This window comes from Rhinolophus sinicus, linkage group LG02, assembly GCF_036562045.2.
Source record: "Rhinolophus sinicus isolate RSC01 linkage group LG02, ASM3656204v1, whole genome shotgun sequence".
Lineage (NCBI taxonomy): Eukaryota > Metazoa > Chordata > Mammalia > Chiroptera > Rhinolophidae > Rhinolophus > Rhinolophus sinicus.
This window is the reverse complement of record NC_133752.1, coordinates 152,515,164-152,527,879: the sequence shown is the minus strand read 5'-3', so window position 1 is coordinate 152,527,879 and position 12,716 is coordinate 152,515,164. Positions and strand designations below refer to the sequence as shown.

Sequence of the window (12,716 nt, the reverse complement as noted above, 5' to 3'; positions counted from 1 at the left end):
GCAGTCATTATAACAATTCCATGGTTGGGTCCTTGTGCAGCACTTACAGTAGTGCCCGGCCTGGTTCTTGTAAGCCATTGCTACTATGATTGCTACTACTTCTTAGTCAAGACAAGAGGCCTCTTTTCTCAGTCCTCATTCACTTCAGCTAGTTCCAGAGCATGGAGTATTGTTTACTGACCTCTTGTCCTCCTTTACCAGCTCCCTTCCTCCTCCCACCCTGAGTGTCGGGCTGGCTCTTTGTACCTCCACTCTTCCCTCCACTCTAAATTCTTTCCTTTTGAAGATTTCAAGCCTGTAGTGTCATGTTCATCCCACAGGGCATCTTTGGGATTTTCCCCCCAGGCTTTTTCATTTTGTAAAACTAAATTCCTTTGTATTATGAAATAAGATCTCCTTCATAAACACTACTTGATAATGATCACATCACTAAGCAGGCCGCATGTTTCTTCATCTGTAAAATGAGATAGTTGAAGGCAGATGATCTCTCAGGTTCGTTCCTGCTCAGAAAAATTTCCAAAAATTCTTTCTAGACGAAAGCTGCCCTCTGGACTGCTCCAGGTGAATGTCTGACATTGCCTCAAACACCACATGCCTAACTGAACACATCACCTGACCTCACATCAGCTTTTCTATTTCTGTTAAAGATAATGTTCATTCTCATCATCACGCTGACTTGGGATCTGGCATCACTTTAATGCCACCTCATATCTAATCAGTCAGCAAGTCCTATCCACATTCTTTCTTTTTAAATTAAATTAAAATTTTTTTATTAGTTTCAGGTTTACAAAACAATGTAATAGACATTTGCACCCCTCACAATCTATTACCCCCTGACATCGTATATAGCTGCTATAATTACATTGACTCTACTCCCTATGCTGTACTCCACATCCCGTGACTATATATATCTATATATAGATATATATAAATATATATAGATACAATTATAGCTGACATTCAATATTATTCAGCTTCAGCTTCAGGTGTACAGCTCAGTGGTTCAACTCAACACCAAAAAAAAACCCAATTTAAAAATGGGCAGAGGACAAGAAGAGACATTTCTCTAAAGAGGACATACAGATGGCCAATAGACATATGAAAAAATGCTCAATGTCACTAATCATTAGAGAAATGCAAATAAAAACAACAATGAGATACCACATAACACCTGTCAGAATGACCATCATCAATAAATCAACAAACAACAAGTGCTGGCGAGGATGTGGAGAAAAGGGAACCCTCGTGCACTGTTGGTGGGATTGCAGATGGGTGCAGCCAGTATGGAGGTATCTCAAAAAATTTTAAATGGAACTACCTTATGACTCAGCAATTCTACTCTTAGGTATCTAGCCAGAGAAATCCAAAACGCTAATTCGAAAAAAATATATGCACATTCTTTCTTAACGTCCTTTCCCTTCCTCTCATTCCTTTCAGTTCCACAATCCTAACTTTGCCAGCCTCTTTCCTCCCTACCTACTGATCTCGCCCCTCTCCCATCTACAGACATAGATTCTTCCTGAAAATATGTCTTGCATATTCCTCTCCTGCCCCCCTTGCCAATCATAACTCCTCCTAATGTCTACAGGATGAAGTCTAATCCCTGGAACCTCAAATTCAAAGCCCAGATTGTTCATAACTATCTCTTTAATTTTTCTCTCCCATGACACTCTCTGAACCTTCCATTCCTGCAATGGATTTACTCTTATGCCGCTTTCTGCTTTTTTCACGCCATTCCCTTGGCCGTGAACATACCCCCTTCCCCGCCCCCCCCTTCCCATCAAGCCCACACCTACTCTTAAGTAATACAACAATTCTTTAAAAGCCCAGCTTGCTTGCTTGTGTCCTCTTTTATTTTTCAATTTCAAACCAAACTTCTCTGTGAAGCCTTTTTCCAATGACCAACCAGTGATTGAGTATTTACTTGTGATGAATTCTTACAGCACTCAATGGTTTTAGCAAGGGTTCTTACTACAGAGAGTGCCCAAAAAATGTATACACATTTTAAGAAAGGAAAACACTGTGTTAAAATTGTAATACTTAATATATACCGATAACAAAAGATGGATACAAGTCACGTTTGACTTCTGCAATTATAAGAGGTATTCATAGTGGTCGTCATCAGTGTCCAGATACTTCTGATTATGGCGAACATTGTTTGGTAGACTTCTGTGGTGAGCATGTAAGCTGTTCCAACACCAGAGCAGAAGCAGCAGGACTTGTTGCTGAGCGAGGCCTCCCGGATCTTCCCTTGTGCACATCACACAGCACCACGCGTCTCAGACTTACCGCGGATGCGTGCAGTTGTTAGGTGTGTTGGAGGTTCTGTTGCAGACAGATGCCGCCATTGTCGTACTTTCACAACGTTCTCAAATTTCAAATACCACTTCAAAATGGTCTTGCGCTCCTTGAATGACCAACGTGCTTTCACCATTTTCTTCCACTGTCCTGTCTGTCGCAGGGTGACGCTAGCATTCATTTGATTCACGCCATCTTTTGAGCGAACGTCATACTGCGTACACATTGCTATCATAATTCAATTCAACTTCAAAAAGTAATACATAGATAACATCTCTTAAAATATGTATACTTTTTTTGGCACCCCCGGTATTTTAATAATCCTTTTATGTAGTTATCCTCCCTGATTACAATCGCAGCTCCTTCAGCACAGGGATCACAGACCCCATAGCTCCCTAGCACATGGGGATAGTAAATATGTTACTAATGACAATGACTAAATTCAAAAAGAAAGCTATGATGATCTGGCTACGGACAATATATCAGCGATCCTCACAAACACACTTTCTCAGGAAAACAAACCAAAAATGGGAAGATAAAGGAAACAACATGTACAGCACCACCTCACAATTTTCATTAGGTCTGCCACTTAATTTATTTTACATTGGATCTGGGCATGTGGGAATTACGTGAAAATGAATTTAAAATTGTAAACTACTATATAAATGGAAGGTATTTACTGCTAACATTCTGGCCACTCTGCCTGGAATTCCTAGCATGATTTCTAAAAGTCCAGGAAAGCCTGAGATTAAAGCAGTGGTTCTCAACTGGGAGCAATTTTGCCCCCCATTATTCAGGGGACATTTGGCAATGTCTGGAGACATTTTTGGTCGTCACAAGTGAGGGGGTGCTGTCAGCTCCTAGTGTAGACAGGTCAGGGATGCTGTTAAACATCATACAATGCATAGGAGAGCTGTCCATAACGAAGAATTATCCAGCCCCAAATGTCAGCAGCGTCAAGGGTGAGAGGCCCTGTGTTAAAGGAAGCTCACCAGAGGATAAGTACTAACCATTTCAGTGTGGGGCAGGGAGATGAGCTGCTTACTTATGCCCAGCCTATGATGTCTGGGAATTAAGCTAAATGCCATATTGAGATGTCTTGAAACTACTGAAACTTCGCAGAAAATACTGGTAAACTACAGAAGTTAATGAATTTGACCTATAACTCAGAATATAGGAGAACAGACTGTATATTACTTTTTTTTTTCAATTGAAGCTTAATTTAATTAGAATAGTGAGTGTATTTGAGCGGTGTAAACACCACAAAATTTAAAAACGTTTTCATCAACTGAAAATACATAGATTTAAATAATTACTAAAAACTTAAGGAGTTGAAAACAGCCTGGAATATTTCAGCCTTTGAGAAACACACATGTGTGTTTTTGCTCTAATGACATCTCTGATCAAGGACTGCTATCGAACAAAAAAAACAAGGAATAGGAATTTGTTTGTTTTTAACCCCTGGCTAAGCTATGACAGTTAACTCTCAACAAAACATTATAGGAAAAACAGAAATAAGAATTTTAAAGCACCACTAAGTTGTACATGTAAAGAGGATCATTTATAAAAGGAAACATTTAAATATATGCCTTTATTTGAAAAGAGAAAACATAATAAAACAATCTATCATCCAATACTAGATGACGTTATAGTCTTTGAACCCATTTTTTCCTTCTTCCTGGGCCTCTGTATTCTCACTTTAAAATAGGAAAAGAGCAGATGAACTAATGCACTCTCTAAGATCTCCCCCAGTTGTAAAATCCTCTGAATTTATGATTCTATAGAGTATTTCTTAATGGATCACTTTCAGAGATAAGATGGTGGACTTGTGGCAAAACCTTTTGAAAAAGTAACTTAAATTCGAAGTCTTCAGTTCTAACTAGAAATAGGAATCACCTCGGGAGCTTTACAAAAATAAGGGATAACGTCGCCGCAACACACACCAGTTTCTAATTTAATTAACCTAGGATGGAATCCAAACATGGATATTTTAAATGCTCTCCAAGGGATTCTATTATTCAGCCAGCATTAAGATCTACAGATTTAGACTGAAAACAAATGCAGCCAGAGCCCAGGTAGGTAAGATAAAGGAGCAAAGCAGATTGGGCTTAAGGAACTGAAGAACATGGGTCCCATCTATCTCGGTAGGAAAAAGACAGATTTCACTTTTCTTTTTTTCAAGAAATGCCAGAAATCCAGATTTTAAATGAAATTCTGATATTTAAATACTGACAACTAATTTCAAACAATTTTAAAAGCAAGTGTAGGTCACAAAAAACATACCCACAGGCTTCATTTGATTCTACGGCCACCAGTTTGCAAACTAAACAAAACCAGTTCAATAGAGCAAACACAACTTTTGCCCTGTACTCTGTCCTGTCTGTCTCCCACTCAGAGCCTGTTCCCCACCATAAACTGGGGGGGAGGAGGGGGGGAGGGAAGGTTATGCTTTCCTTTTGCTCTCCATTGTCTCTTTCTTTTCCAATCTTCTTCGTCACTCCTAAGAGATGGAAACTGAGATCCACACATTAAATCTTTATGTGGCCCTGTCTGTATCACTGGACAGGCTTCTATGCCTGGGGAAATTCAGGTTATAAGTTGTAACCTGAGGCTGTGGCCCCATGATGTCAATAACTGGTTGGTTTTGTCAAAGAATCAAGGGCAAAGTCATCATGATTTAGCATTACTAAGACTTTATCAAATAACATATGGCGGTCTTTATTTAATTTCTGATTTTGTTTTGTCTGCTTTAAATCTAAACCACTGCATATTAGAATTATCCCTGGTGTATTTTTTGTTTGTTGGTTTTTTGTTTGGGCTTTTTTGTTTTGTTTTGGTTTTAATTTCCACATCTGGTCTCTACCTCAAGCCAACTAAATCTGAATCTCTGGAAATGGAGTCTGGGCATTCGTCGCTTTTAAAAGTCCCCTGGTAAGTCTAATGTGAAGCCAGAGTTGAGAATCACTAGTCTAAACTTATCCTCTAAGCATTAGCAGTGTGTTTAACTCCAGACGATTATCATCATGAATAGTTGGTTCCTTTAACTTGTTCAAGGATTTTCTAGGTTCTCTTCTCATTGTATCTTCACAGCTCAGTGAGTTAGGCAGCTCAGTTACTATTATTAGCATTGGGCATATGAGAAAATGAGGCATAAAAATGATGACTGAGTTGCCCAAGTGTACCCAGCTAGTTATTGGCAAAGACACACTGTAACTTCACTTGAGGCAGAGTTTCTGTTTCCCCAAACCATGGTTCAGTCCTAGTCACTGAATTCCTTTCCTGTTAGTAAGTAACCCTAAAACACAGGTGGTCACTATGAAACCAATTCATATAATGTGATCAAACTTCAGAAATAAGTATAACAATGAGTCAGTGCAGGGTCAGTGTTCCAAGGTGTGCTCTTCTGAAGTCTATGATGTGATGCTGAATGCGCTTACTTCCACGCACATACTTCCCCCACCCCCACACCACCTTTCACAGATGCATATTCTCCCAGAGACTGAAAAGATTCTGGTGGTTTCCATCAAGATAATTATTTTCAGAAAAGTATTTTTAAATGATTAAATAGTCATAGAATAGCAGAGGTAAGGGGAACTTTACTGATCAACTTTCCCCACCTTCTTTGACAGATGAGAAACCTGAAGTCCCTTTTAATTCAATATATATAGAGTGCTAACACCATGCCAAGTACTTCATATCCATTATCTTAATTAAATCTTCAGGATAATTCAATAAGTAGGGTACCACTACTGCCACCACCATCTTCACTATCATCGTTCTCATTCAACAAATGAAAAAAAAACCCCTGAGGTTTAGAGATGCTAAACAGCTCGCCCAAAGTTCCTAGGCTGGTAAGTTAAGACCTGGTACACAGTCATCCCTTGGTATCCTAGGAGGATTGGTTCCAGGACCCCCGTGGATACCAAAATCCATACTCAAGTCCTTTATATAAAATGGCGTAGTATTTGTACGTAACCTAAGCACATCCACCCGTATACTTTAAATCACCTTTAGATTACTTATAATACTTAAAACAATGTAAATGATACGTAAATAGTTGTTATACTAAATTGTTTAGGGAATAATGACAAGGAAAAGAGTCTGCACATGTTCAGAACAGAGGCAACCATGGTAGGCTTAATTACATAGTACACGTCGGCAACAACATAACATTTTTTTTTAGATAGTTTTGATCCGCAGGGGTTGAGTCCAGGGATGCAGAACCCCGAGATACCAAGGGCCAACTGTGTTTATATTTGATTCAAAGCCTGAGGCCTTATCCCCCTCCTTCCATCACCTGGAGTGACAAAAAGTAAAAGCTAAAAAATCTTTATGAAAATGCTAAGAGGTGATCAGTGAACACTTATTCAGTGAGGTAGAAAATTGGTATTGGGGCTAGGCCTTCACATGTATATAGGATTGTAGCAGGCATTCCAATCTGGAACCAACACTGACACTGAAGGCAGAAAAGTGACAGGGAAGGCACAGGGTAAACTGGGAAAAAGAAATGGAAAGAGGTGAGAAGTCAGAGACTGTGGAGGGTCCTGAGTGCTGGATTAAGGAGTTTACATCTTAATTGTAGGCAAAGGGAACCCACTGAAGGTTTTTAGAAGCAAGCTCAATAAAAAATGTGAACTGAGTTTTAGAAATATAGATCTCATGGAAGTGATGAGATTAAACTAAGGGAGCAGAGCGTGGCATGGAGACCAACTAGAAAGCTGTTATAGCTCATGAATTAGCTACTGCACTCTTAACAACATGTTGGGCTTGCAACTTCCTCCCCTGAGTGCTGGTTTCTTCAGGGGACCTCCATGTCTGTTTCATGATTCTTATATCCCAACACACTACTTGACTTGCTATATCAAGGTCAGATGACAGGGACTTGAACTTGGGCATTAGGAAGGGAGATGAGAAGACAGGTTTGAGGGGCATTTACAAGGGCCTGGTAACTGCTCGGAAGTGAGGAGAAAGTAAGAAAGAGAAGCAGACTGGAAAAAGACTAACGTTTCAACTTAGGAGAAGGGGAACAAATAATGAGATATGGAAAGGAAGAGATGGTCAACAATAGCATAAAGAGGTGAATGAGATGGAACTTGGCCAAGACCTCAATCCAACAGGCATTTATTAAGTAGCTACTCTGTGCTGGGCATTAGGGGAACAATGATGAGGAAGGTCAGTTTTGCCCTCAAGTATCATCCAGAGGGAGGAAAAGACAAGACTACCAATAGCCTGAGGCCTCAGGTCAAATGTCCTCTTCTCACACAGGCCCTCCTAGAGGGTCATCTGTCTCAAGCCTCCCCACCACATGATCCACTAACAAATATCTGAAATTCATTTATACATGTATGTATTGCCTGTTTCCCGCACCAGAACAGAAACCTCACAGAAGCAGAAACTTTATCTTGTTCGTAGCTGCCTGCCACAAAAGAAGCCCTGGGTAGAAAATATTTATTGACTATGTAAAAAAAAAAAAAAAAAAAAGTGGATAAACTTCAAGGTTAAAACCTCAAACCAAAGTAGGTGGGTTTCCAGATGCCTAAGGAGACAGACAGACTGAAAACTGAAGTGACTGGAGTAAAGCCATTTGAGGTTGGGGCTAAACCAAAGTCCAGGGGGCCGACCAAGGTCTCATCAGTGCCCAGGCTTGACTGCTGCGCCTAGATTTCAGGAGTCCCCACCCTGCGTGAGATGTTTAACAATGAGACCAGCCAGCCACCTAGCTCAGGTTTTATTTCCGTTGTCTTTCTGACGTCAGAAAAAGCACGAGTTACTGTACAGTTTCTTCTATCAAATTACAGCTTTGCTGGGCCCTGCAGTCTGCAAACCATAGATTGTCTCTCCTTCCCCTTATATTGAAAAAATTTTAAGCCCACTGCAGAGATGTCAAATCTATAAATACCGTTTCCTAGAGCTGGGATCTTTTTCACTCTTACTACATACATCCCCATGGATTCGTTTGAGAAAGTACGTGATCCTGCGGACAGTTAGGTTTCCATCGGAGCAACACTGTGATAAAACTGGGTCCGCGCCACAGAGCGAGACACAAAGGACTTAATTGAAGCACCACCTTCCCCAGCGGAAGACAGCCTGTAAAAGGCACCCGGAAACGCCCTGACGCTGTTACCGCGAAATTCCTTTTGCCGCCATATGCGCTTCTGCCTTCTTTGACTACGGTTCTGTCCAAACCCAGGAGTGGGAGATTCCACAGCAAAGCATCACCCACGCAGCCCCGTAACGTGTGGGGTCCCAGTGGGTGCTGAGGAGCCCAACTCTCTGGGTTGCTGATTATGGGGCAGGGACACCCTGGGGCGCGTGCTAGGACGGAGGAGCACTTTCCTCTCTGCAGAGACAGGACGAGTTTAACGGCCTTCTGTGGCAACATTTAGGGACGCTAGCGAGGTGCTGAGGTAGGGGAGGTGGAGGGGAGGCGAGGGAAGTCCGCGCCCGGCCCTGCGCAAGCGGTAGCCTTTTGTTTGCCAGCTCCAACAGATCCCATCTCCCAGAACGGCATTTCTTTCTCCCCTTCTTCATTTTGGAAAGAGCCTCTTTAGGGCGGGAAAGGGCAGTGAGTCACTGTCAGCATCTCCTCCCCCCATCCTCCTACTCCTCTCCTTTACTGAGAGAGGGGCAGACCTTGAGGAAGGGGCAGCAAATGTGCTTGGGTTTACTTGCGCTCGGCGGCCCGTTTCCGAGACTCACCAGCGGCACACACACCCCTGCAGACACGCGCTACTGTGGGCCCTGCCGACAGAGGAAATTCCCCCAAACGTCCGGGATACAAACACTTCTCGGGTAGGCAGTCGCGCCCTCACCTCGACTCTGCTCTCTTAGACCTCGTGGTCCCTGACCCTCGTAGAATTTAACCAGAGCGGGTGCCACATGCTGCTACTATGAAAACAGACCCAAAAAGTAAGCCAGAGCCCACGCAAAAGTGAAACCAGGACCCTCTGCGCCTCCTTCAGCTGCCGTGTGCGTTCGGAAGAAAAGGGACCTGGACTTTTCCTTACCCCAAAGCAAAATCCGAACTCACCCCGCACTGCCACGCACCCTTCCTTTCACACTCGCACCGATGACTTCTAGGTTACCGCCTCCTCAACACACATCTCCAACATCCCTTTCCTCCCGCCGCTGCTCCCTCAGCTCTCCCGGGTAAGGAAAATCATCGTACCTCCGGCAATAAAGGGAAAAGTGGCAAAAGGAGAGCCGTCAAGGTGTCCGCCCTTCTGGGTTATCCTCCCGCCGTGATGTCCTTTGTGTCAAGGTCTGGCTGCCTCGGCTGGGAAAAGGTGGCCTCAGTCAACCAAGGCTGGGCGGGGAAGCGTGGCGTGGCGTGGCGTGGCGGATTTCTGAGGAAGGTGAAGGGCGGAGGTTCCCTGCGACCTTCAGGCAAAGCGGAGTGGCTGCCCCAGCCCGCGCTCCCTTAGCTCTCCTCCTCCTCTGTGGGCCTATTGCATCAGAGTCTTACCCCCACCCCCACCCCCACTCCCACCCATACTCTGCCCGCCAGCCTTGCACTTACTGCGACACGCTCCAGCGCTGAGGGTCTCGAATCTTAGTCATCTCCTACTGGGGGGCCCGTCGCCCTTGCGCATCCATGGCTCGTGATGATTTAATGGGGAAAGTCAGGCCATTCCTCCGAGTCCTGTGCACCGTCACCTACCCTACCGCGACCCCGCTCTTTAACCAAAACTGAGTGTCACTGAGCAGTACCCGTCACATGGTGTCCCTGCTGGTGGCCGCGCCTGCTGCTTCCCTCTAGCCGCTAGCTGAGGATGCAGCGACAGCGGCTGGCGGCGGCTGAGCATCGGAAAAGGGTTGAGGGAGGGGTTGCGGGGCGCGCGTGTGCCGGGCGCACTGCCGGTGGCACCGGGAACGAGGCTGCGCGCAGCCTGGACACCTGCTCCACGCCCTCCTGGGACCCGGCAGCGAGCCCAGAACCTGGCTGCAGCGGCGGCGGCTGCAGACAGGGGATGGAAGTAGGGCGGCTAGGAGGGCTGGGGCGGAGGAGAAGAGGGCTGTTTGCTTGGAGGGGCCGCATTTTGGGGTACGCCAGAGTCCAGTCGGGCCACGGGAGCGAGGGGAGTTGCATTGTGGGAAGGGCGCAGCGTGAGGATGGCCGCGGAGTGGCTGGCCCTCCAGCAGCCAGGCGAGCTGCTGTCAGCGCCTGGAGCTACGGGCAGCGATGGAGCGGTGTGTTGGCTCTGGGAACAGCACCGAGATGGCCTGGGTTGGCGGGAAGGGGGCCGAAGTGGCCGGAGCGCGCGGGCCTTTGGAAAGCCTTTGTCCCTAACCTGCAGTAGGAGGCGCCTCCCTTCTTCCGGAACCAGCACCCCCAGACCTCGTCAGCCCTTCCCCAGACCTGTGCCATGGATCTCTGTTTTAGGAACGGGGTGTGACGGGACCCGAAGGATTTGTTGAGCTCATAGTGCGCACCTGCCAAGGAGCAAAGAAGCCCGCTTGTCCCCCGCCTGGGTACCTCACGTGATTCCGCCACGCTGACTGGCGACTAGCGCGGCGGGGTTAACTGATCAGGGGCGCTCCAAATGCGGGGGACAATGCAAGCTAGAGAGCAGCATGGAGGGGACAGGGCAACCGGGCCCATTTCCCATTCTTTTGCTTACTCTTTGTTACAGCCCCTTTTAATTGACTGGGCACTTCCTTTCGGGGAGTTGTGTTTCCGTAAAATGGCGACAGGAAATCCCACCTGCGCGTCAGCCGGTTAGACTGTCATTTATAGCGCGAATTTGCTGGGTGGAAACTCCAGCTTTTTATTGACAGGAATGGCTCAGTCTTTGTGTTCCATCAAAACAGGAAAGTGAAGGTGAATCATAATTCAAAAATTAATCTACCTGGAGCGTTTCCGGCAGGCAGACTGAGTAATCTGTAATGGAGTAGCTCTTGCTTTTTAAAATCATGGCTGGACAAGTGAGAAGACAACCAAATTTCACATTCCCCAGTCACTAAAATCCTTATTCCCGTCGAATGACAGTAAATGGTCTTCATTAGTTGAACAATGTCTTTCTGAGAACCCTATTTAGAAGGCATACCCTTGAATAAACCTGAGAAACGGAACAAACAGAAGGGGGCAAAATGATGGACAGCCCAGTTCAAACAGACCTGTGATCAAATTCTGCCTCTGACACTTATTGCTTCTGTCACCTGCTTTTGTCCTCATCTTGTTTTCCCAGTTTCTTAAAAACAGAGTTAATAGTGCTCACATCATAGTAATATTCTACAAGTCATCAAAAAGTTGGTTCTTGCCCCTTTTCCTTCTCTCCTAAAAAAGGCTCATTTAGTATAAAATTACTAATTTTAAGTAGTGCGTACCTTGCCTGGCACCAGACTTCTTATAAAAAAGATAAGAAATCCGAATATAGGCAAACTGAGCATAGCTTCATAAGTCTGTTGAAATACTTACCTTTTTAAGCAGAATGTATATTCACCAGTTTGTTTGGAGAGCTTACCTTTTGATTACAGTTTTAACCTACATGCTACTTTCAATGTACCAAAAAGACTCCAGTTACAGAGCGTATTTTGAATTGGATTCAATAGTGATGAATTTAACTTTTACTCCTTGCCAGCTATTACTGTGCTAAGAACATGAGATACAAATATTATCTCATTTAATCATTTTAACCACTCAATTAGGTGTTATCCTCTGTATAAACAAGAAAGCAGGTTCAAAGAGGCTGAAATGGACCATGTTCACTTAAGACTAAGTGGTGAAAGGAAAGTGAGGGAAGTGGGTGGGTCCTGTTCAGGTCTTATTTCAAATTCCATGCTTCCTCTCAACCATGATACTGTAACCATTTGCAACTAGACACTCTTGGGCCTAGAATTTGCAAGGATTTTCGTGCCTCATCTGGATTTTAGTTGACAACCTGTAACTGGAGTGTAGACATCAATATGGAGGTTGAAATGAAGGACTTGCTGTGTGGAGAATTGTGGGGAAAAAGAAGTAGTAGTTTTCAGGGTGTTACTTCAATGTGAGTTTTTCTTCAGGACTGCCTGTAGGTGGAACTTCTTTTCAGGGGTCCTTTTAGTAGCTCAGCACTTAAACCCAACTGCTATGGGCTCAAATGGGGACAAAGTGTGTCATGATGACAACACCCCTATTCTTACTGTGTGCCTACTGAGAGGCAACAGAATAAGCACTTTACAGATAATCTCTCATTAGCCCTCACAACTTTCCTAAGAGGTGTAGACCATCCTGATCCCTGACTCAGAGGTTAAGAAATTTCTCCCAACTTCACACAGCTCTAATGGGCACATCAGGGTCTTAAATTCAGAGCTAACTCCAAAGCCGATTTTCTGCTGGGCTCTAAAATGTTCCCAGATGCTGGAACAACCAGTCAATCGCACTGTGAGAGAACCGACTCCAGCAGCGTGATGAACATTCTACCTCACCTGATTTATAA

The 12,716-nt window shown here is 44.4% G+C and overlaps 1 protein-coding gene across 4 annotated transcripts in view; it reads right to left on the bottom strand.

The window, feature by feature from the left end:
• The window catches only part of SLC38A1 (solute carrier family 38 member 1), a 64,743-nt gene extending 54,610 nt beyond the window's left edge, over window positions 1-10,133 (bottom strand). Inside the window, exons 1-2 of one of the 4 annotated variants that reach the window (XM_019748395.2) lie at window positions 9,818-10,133; window positions 9,467-9,644 (exon numbers count right to left, since the gene is read on the bottom strand). The gene's annotated coding sequence lies outside the window, so the exon portion shown is untranslated. The remainder of the gene's footprint in view (window positions 1-9,466; window positions 9,645-9,817) is intronic. The other 3 variants (XM_019748396.2, XM_074325802.1, XM_019748397.2) reach the window with 3 other exon arrangements.
• Between the last annotated feature and the right edge of the window lie 2,583 nt (window positions 10,134-12,716).